We start from the raw sequence: 8118 nt of genomic DNA on the forward strand, positions 1-8118 counted from the left end.
CTAGAAGGAACAGCATTGAGCCTTAATAGCAATTTGTTCCTCAATTTAAATTACCATAGCTAATATTTAATAAGCATTTATGGTGATCAAGTATCCACACTAAGTGATTTTTATTTTTTTTTATTTTATTTTTATTTTTTATTTTTTTCTGAAGCTGGAAACGGGGAGAGACAGTCAGACTACCGCATGCGCCCGACTGGGATCCACCCGGCACGCCCACCAGGGGCGACGCTCTGCCCACCAGGAGGAGATGCTCTGCCCATCCTGGGCGTCGCCATATTGCGACCAGAGCCACTCTAGCGCCTGAGGCAGAGGCCACAGAGCCATCCCCGGCGCCCGGGCCATCTTTGCTCCAGTGGAGCCTCGGCTGCAGGAGGGGAAGAGAGAGACAGAGAGGAAAGCGTGGCGGAGGGGTGGAGAAGCAGATGGACGCTTCTCCTGTGTGCCCTGGCCGGGAATCGAACCCGGGTCCTCCGCAGCTAGGCCGACGCTCTACCGCTGAGCCAACCGGCCAGGGCCTCACACTAAGTGATTTTTATTATTTTACTTATCATTAATACAGCCCAATAGTAGGTACTATTATTATTACCATTTTACAGATGAGGAAAATAAAGATTTAACTCGCAGTCAGGTAGACAGGAAATATGAAGCCAGGACTTGAAATCAGCCTTTTATTTCAAAACCCACATGTCTGGTAGTATATTAGACTGCAATGTACAATTGAATGACAGCAGACCCCTATGGACTGGACCACCCAGTGGGGAAGTTTCTCAGGGAGAGTGGGCCCTGTGGCACTCCTGGGAAGAAAGGGACATAGGACACAGTAGACATAACTCCTCTCATCCCTCAGTTGTATCTAGGGCTGACTCTATCATCTCTCTAGCTCAGAATTTGAGGGAGTAGATTAATCTGCTAAAGTCTTATTTAATAGGCCAAAAATTCTGTCACTGAACTTTAAAATTGGAAAGATTAAGGATCTTCTATCCCAGCATTCTACTGAATGCCATACATGACTTCCTTGATAGATATCAACTATCTCGCTACTTGTTCATTCTCATTCACAGGCACTCATGGCTTCTCAAGAGAACCATTTGTTTGCTAGAGCTCTCTCTTGCCACTAAACTGTTCAGCTGAAATCTGCCTCTTGCAACTTCTATTTCTACTCCCTTGGAGCTAGTTAATTGGGCTTCTCTCTGTGTCATCTTTCCATCTCATCTCAGACCAGGTTCACCCCACACTGAGGACTCCTGACATATCAACTTTCTTTTAGGCAATCAGGAAAGCCATGCCTTCTGCTGCCCCAGGACCTTTGCTCATGCTGTTTCCTCTGCCTAGAAGCCTTTCTCTTCTCTTCCAATCCATTTTGTTTATTTTGACTCTTCCTTCACTTCAACTTAATCACTTCCTCAGTAAATCCTCCCTACCTTCCTTCCTGAAAGAGAGATGTCAGTGGGCATTTCTCTCAAGAAGGTTGCAGACTGAGGCTTAGGTAAGACCAGCCACAGCAGGTGGGGGATGGGCTCATCGACCATACAGGTAAAAGGCATTTGGACGTCTGGGTCGGGTACCAACAGTGGATGCTATAATCGAAACCCCTGCTTCATAAAACTTGCCCAAGTAAAACTTGAGTGTTTACATGTGTGACTATTTAAGTGAATTCTGCCTCTTCCGTTGGCCATCTTTTCTCATTCTTAACAATTTCCATGGTGCCAAGCGCAGGGTTTGTGGTGGGTAGCTGGTATTCAGTAGGTACTAGCTGAGTGAATACATGGATCAACACATGAATGAATGAAGCCAACTTCCTGTTTTCAATGATACCTGTCTCTTCTACTTCCATATCTCCTTGTCTGTCCATCAGCTTTTTTTCTTTTTTCTTTTTTTTTTTTTTTGTCCATCAGCTTTTGGACGCTTTCAGTTCCTTTCTGGCTTCCTTAATTGTAGTTTCCATCTTGTCCAAGACTCCTCCATCCTGGCTGTTGACAAGACAGCATGTGTAGACACATTTCTCCAGTGCTCCTTCTCACAGCTGGGGGTCAGCCTGCCTTTATAACAACTCGAAATTGTCAGCAGAGAAAACCATATAAATCAAGATTCCCTATGTTCTCAGTGTTCCTTTCTAGGTGGCAGGGGAAACAGTGGTGAGTCACAGTCTTTTTGGCTCTCTAGGATGGTTCCATAGCTAACTTCCCATTAGTTGTCTGATGTGTCTCACTATCGTGCCTTATACTATTTAGACCTCTGAGGACATTTATTAATTCTTGGTAATCAGTCTGTCGGTTGACTTAGTCAAACCCCACCTTTTGCCATATAGGTTGTTGAAAGGTCAAGGCCCAGGAGCAATGGGATGAGAAGAGGTCAAGTTTTGATGACAGAGAAGCTGTTTGGAACCCAAAAGCTTTTAGAATATGGAGGAGTCCTGGCACGGGGCAGAGGAGGCTCTAGCTGAAGATACGGCTTCTGAGGCACAGCTAGCCTGGCTTAAATTCTAGGACCAACTCTATCTATTATACTAGGCAGTAGAGTTTTCAATGAGTGCTTTGTCTTACAAGTTGTGTGTGTGTGTATGTGAGAAAGAGAGAATAAAAAATATTGGCTGGTAAAAAAAATATTAGCTGGGATCTATAATTTACCAAGTAGTACTCTAGGCACTGGGAATACAGCAGTGAATGAGATGACCAAGTCCTTGCCCTCAGGGAGATTTCTAGAGTGCACTCATGTGTGTGTGCACATGTATGTGTGTGTGTGTGTGTGTTCACCGAGCACCTGTGCACATATCCAACCCTGAGATCTGCATCTCTCTTAAATTTGTATCTGAAACATGCAGTCTCATCTGGATTTCCACAGCTCCCCCCCCCCCCATCACAGCAGCATGGTGTAGGGGACAGAGCACTAGCCAAGAGTGACAGAGCTTTCTTGGCTCTGAACTGCCTGGTTGGGTCACCTGGGAACTTCACCTGGGAACCTCTCTGAGCCTGGGTTTCTTCATTGATGAAACAAAAGGGTTGGAGCAAATGGCACTCAGCTCTAGAATCTTATGAATATACTTGCTGTGGGTCTACTGTATGCTGTCGCTTTTGTGGTATCTCATTAGATATCATTGATTCACTTAATTCTCTGAGAAACTTGTGTCGTCCTTGATTTAGGCATGGAAAACTAAGCCAGAAATGTTGTGTTACTTGCCTAATGTCACTTAGGAAGTGAGTGTCAGAGCCAGGATTAGGCCCACTACCCTGACCCTGCTCAGTGCTGCCTGCAGGGACCGCAGCCAGCCCACGCCATTCCTCAGCCCTTGACCCATCCCTGCGCCTGCTTCTCACCTCACTCCTGTGCATGCCATCTCCAGAGACTGCAAGGCAGCCTGGGTGAGGGGGAGACGTGGAAGAAAATCCCACCTGGATCTGTTGTGAGACCCCTACTGCCACCCTGTTCCATGCAGGCCCATGTGTCAGAGGGAGCACGGACAGAAAGGAGCCCCAGAAAGAGCACCGAACACTGAAGGGCAGGACTGAGTGGATCCCATGCACCCAGTGACCACAGTTGTTATGGTCTGTGGTGTTCAACAATAGCCAGCAAATAGTTTACCTAAGTAGGATTAGTATTAGAGTTAAAAATCTATGCTAATAGAATACTAATTGGCCATAAAAAAAGAAGATACCTTTTGTGACAGCATGGATGGACCTGGAAAGCTTTATGCCAAGTGAAATAAGCCAATCAGAGAAAGAGAAGTACCACATGATTTCACTCATATGTGGAATCTAATGAACAAAATGAACCAACAAGCAAAATAGAGACAGACTCATAGAGAGCAGGCTGACAGCTGTCAGAGGCAGGGGTCGGGGGTCGGGTGGAGTGTTGGACGGATTGGGGAAAACAGAAATCTCTTGGACGTGGACAATATCGTGTGTAATTGTTGGGGGGAGGGCTGACTGGGGGTGTCAAGGAGGACATGGGAGGGATAAATGGTTTTGGAGACTTGGGGTGGTGAACACATAATTCAGTGTACAGAGGTGTATTGTGAAATTTTGCGCTTGAAACCTATATAATTTTGTTAACCAGTGTCATTCCAATAAATTCAATTTAAAAGAAAAAACAAAAACAAATAAGAAAAGCTATGCTAAGCACTGATAATTTACAAGGAAAGATTTGGCCACAAGAGAACATTCTTTATATTCAACTTGCCCCCCCCCCAAATTACTCAAGTTCCAGCTCCTAGCTTTCCTGAAGGTGTGTTCTTCTTGGGCTGTGGTTCAGTCGGCTCCCTGACCTACAATGTTCTAATCTATAAAATGGGTACAGTGATGATAGTTTCCTGGGATTTGGGTAAAGGTTAGATAATGTGTGCAGAACCACTTTGTAAACTACAAATCTTAGTTATGATTTTGTGTGAGGCTTCATGCTGGGACTATAACAATGAGGAGGGCACGGTTCTGGCCTTGAAAATGCTGTTCCTCGAAGCCCGTGGCCAGGCTGCTGCTGACTTGTGTGTCCAGGATGCTGCAGGTCAGTTTCCTGTTTCACTCCTCTCCATGGTTGATGTGGCACAGAGAGTGGATTGAGTTGATAAAGGTGGTGTCTTTTCCTCATACAGAAAACTCCAGTCACCTGGCGTCAATTTTCCTATCTGATTGCTTTCCTAACATCAGCAAGTGTTTGTCAGAGATGAACAGCACAGCACATGGGTTGGCACAATGCAGTGTGGATTTCTGAGGAGGAGAAGCCCCCTAGAGCAGCCTGGCCCAGTGAGAATTAAGAGCCAGAGACCTAGACTTTGTCCAGATGTAAGGACAGCAAAGCCTGCTCGTTGTCTACTAATAACAACCTCCCTTCTGTTCACCGCAGAACCCCTAGTTTGAGCTCAAGCACATGACTGCCAAGCTCTACACTGAGATGTGGCTAGGCAACCAAGTTCTGTGATGTGTACAGAAGCGATGTGTGTAACTTCAGGGTTGTACCTTTCAAGGGTTGAGGTCTTTGCTCAGTCACTCTCCTTTCTGTAGGCTGGAATGTCAATATGATGGCTGGAGCTACAGAAGTCATTTTGGACTACGAAATGAAAGCCACATGCTGAGAATGCATAATGACAAGATCAAAAAGGGACCTGTGTTCCCAGTGCCACATGGATGAAGTCATTAATAATGAACTGCTTACATATGACCTGTTCCATAGGGAGAAGCAGATCCTACTTTGTTGAAGTCTCTTTTGTTTTGGTGTTTGTAACAGAAGCTATATCCTAACTAGTCCAGAAAGATGGTATTTTGTGCCCAGCAAAGCTGAGTATCTCCACCCATTACAGGAAACAATTGATGAGGTGGTTGTAATTTAGTGGAAAAAGCTCAGGCATTCATATTGAAAGACTGTTTTGGCACTGCCACCTAATAATTGTTCGGCAACTTAGAACCCTCTCTGTGCCTCCGTTTCCTCATCTGTACAATAATAATAACAATAACAGACATAATGGTACCAACTTCCAATATTTTATTGAGCATGGAGCTTGGTTCAGGAGCCACACATTGTTTGGGTTAAGTGAAATAAGAGTATCTTGAGTAAACCTAATACAAATTGTTAATTATTTTAAACTTTATTATATAAGTATTATTATTTTACTTCTTTCATACTGATTTCTTATTTACTCAACTGCTTATGGGCACTGTTTCTGAGGTTTTACATCCCACAAAAGATCCACTTCAACATTTAGCATGTAAAAAAATTTTTAGCACATAATAGATATTTAATGACTGCATGTTAAAGGCATAGCTTATTATCTTTAATTGATTTTAACTTACTGTGTTTACATAGATTCTAGTGTCCCCCCCCCCCCCCCCGGCATAGCTTATTTTTTAAGTGAAATATTTTTGCTAACAAAACAACATTTTTATCTTGATTAAAAAATTTAATTGTGTTATGTATATAATATACAATTTACCATTTTAACTATTTTTTCATTGTACAATTCAGCGGCATTAAGTGCATATACACTGTTGTGCAACCATCATTGCTATCCATTTCCAGAATTTTTTCCTCATCCCAAAACAGGTACCACATACCCGCTAAACGAAAACTCCCATCTCCCCCTCCATCTTGCCCCTGCTAAGCTCTCTCTTACTTCCTGTTTCCATGAATTCGGCTGTTCTAAGTAAGCAGTGACGTGGAATCATATAGTTATTTCTTGTATCTGGCTTATTTCACTTAGCATGTTTTCAAGGCTCATCCATATTGGAGCTTGTGTCAGAATTTCAATCCTTTTTAGAGCTCGATAATGTTCTATTGTATGGACATACCATGTTTTGTTTATTCATTCACACATCGATGAACACTGGCCTCGCTTCCACCTTTTGGCTATTGTGAATAATGCTGCTGTGACCATGGGTGTCTAAGTCTTCCCTGTGGTGGTAAAGCAGTCATTCTGACCTTACACCTGGGAGGACACCTATAGTTTTCTGGGGCGGTGCCGCACCAGGACCTGCCTGCAGTGTCTGTGTTGAAGGCACGCTTGGAACATGGCAAATGCCTTGTTGGTGCCTTGACACAACAGCTGGTCCCCAGCACAGCTGTGGGAATGTTCACCATCTCCTTTCTTTGCACAGAAGGACTTGAAGGGACAGAGAGGACATGGGGAGGCTGACATTGGGGTGTAGGGGCACCACATGCGTTGTGCGAACGAATACTTTGGTCTGTTCCTGGATATAACATGTCCCACCTGACCTTGGCTGAGTGGATCAGGAGGGGGTGCTTCCGTTGGCCCGACAGACAGTCCTGTTGGCGCCTTGGAGCAGAGGTCTGGCTCCCCTACCCTGGGCTGTAAGTGCTGCTTGCATTTGGTTGATAATCCTCCCATCCCTGAGGTATCAGCTCACTGTGGGAGGAGCAGAAGCTGCTGGCTGTGGCCCTGTGTTACAGCTGGAGAATGCCTGAGGAATGCGGCCATTACTCCAACTTCTGAGAAATGTAATCATGAGGATTCTCACTGAGATCATCTAGCTCCAAAGACATGGCTCCCTGGGCCTGCAGGTTTTACACTGGCTGCCAGTGAATTTGTGAGTCTGTGTCAACAGAGAAACCTGTGCATGGCCTCAGAGTGGGTCACGTTGATCCTGCAGTCTGTGGGATCGGGTTCCAGGATGATGGGATTGTGATCATCCCTTAGGTTCAGACAAAGTCAGATAAGGACAGCCCAGGCAGGTGCTCTCCTGTGTCCTTGTGTTTGTGATCTGTTCCTTTGTGTTTCAATCATTCCATAAAAATTCATATCCTTTTTTTACATTGTGGTTGTAAACTTCCCAGTTTTACTGCTTGCTAGACTATGTAAAAGGCCTCCTGAGATACACTAAGAAAAATAAAAATGTTGGGCTGCATTAGGAAAAATAGGACTTATGTATAATTTTTTGATTAATTGCAGAAATGAAAGCATTTATGGACCGGAATAGCTCCAAACTCCTTATGATCCAATGTCCTTATTTATTTTGTGTGTTGGGTTTTTAAAAAATCAACTAGTTCTCTCTCTTCTTTTAATTGAGAAATAAAATATACACTTTGCCTTAGTTTAGCAAATTGGAACTAAAGAAAACCTTAAGTGCTGTGGTTAATTGGTGCAGTACAATGACCAGGTGGCCAGCCTGCAGGAATAGGGAGGCAGGGAAGGAGTGTAAGGTGCTGGGTTACTTCCTGTAGAAGTGGAGAAGGTGGTTGCCGCTCCACAAATGGGTCTAGCCAGTCTCTCAGCTCCATGGGGTGGCTCTGGATGAGGAGTGTGGAAACACCACACCCTCTAGCAGTCCAGTGACAGATGAGTGCTGAAGAAATGTATTTGTTGGCTTCCTCCCAGCCTGTCATAAGATAAAGTTCACCCCAAGGAGTGTTACTGCACCTGAATTCTTAGGTTGCATTGCCTGGCCTTTTAGCAGCTGCTGGAGAAGCCAGATTCTCTCTGACATAGTGGGAAGAGCCAGAGACACAGGACATCAGCTCACCTGGTGGAACCAATGTGTCACGATGACAGCAATGGGGGGCAGAGTCAGCAGCAGGGGTCTTGGACAGAGCTGCAGCTAGAGACATCGAGGGCAGCCCCTGAGATGTGTTGATACAGACATGGGAAATTTATAAGCAACGCAGAAGAGCCTC

Source organism: Saccopteryx bilineata, chromosome 3, assembly GCF_036850765.1.
Source record: "Saccopteryx bilineata isolate mSacBil1 chromosome 3, mSacBil1_pri_phased_curated, whole genome shotgun sequence".
Lineage (NCBI taxonomy): Eukaryota > Metazoa > Chordata > Mammalia > Chiroptera > Emballonuridae > Saccopteryx > Saccopteryx bilineata.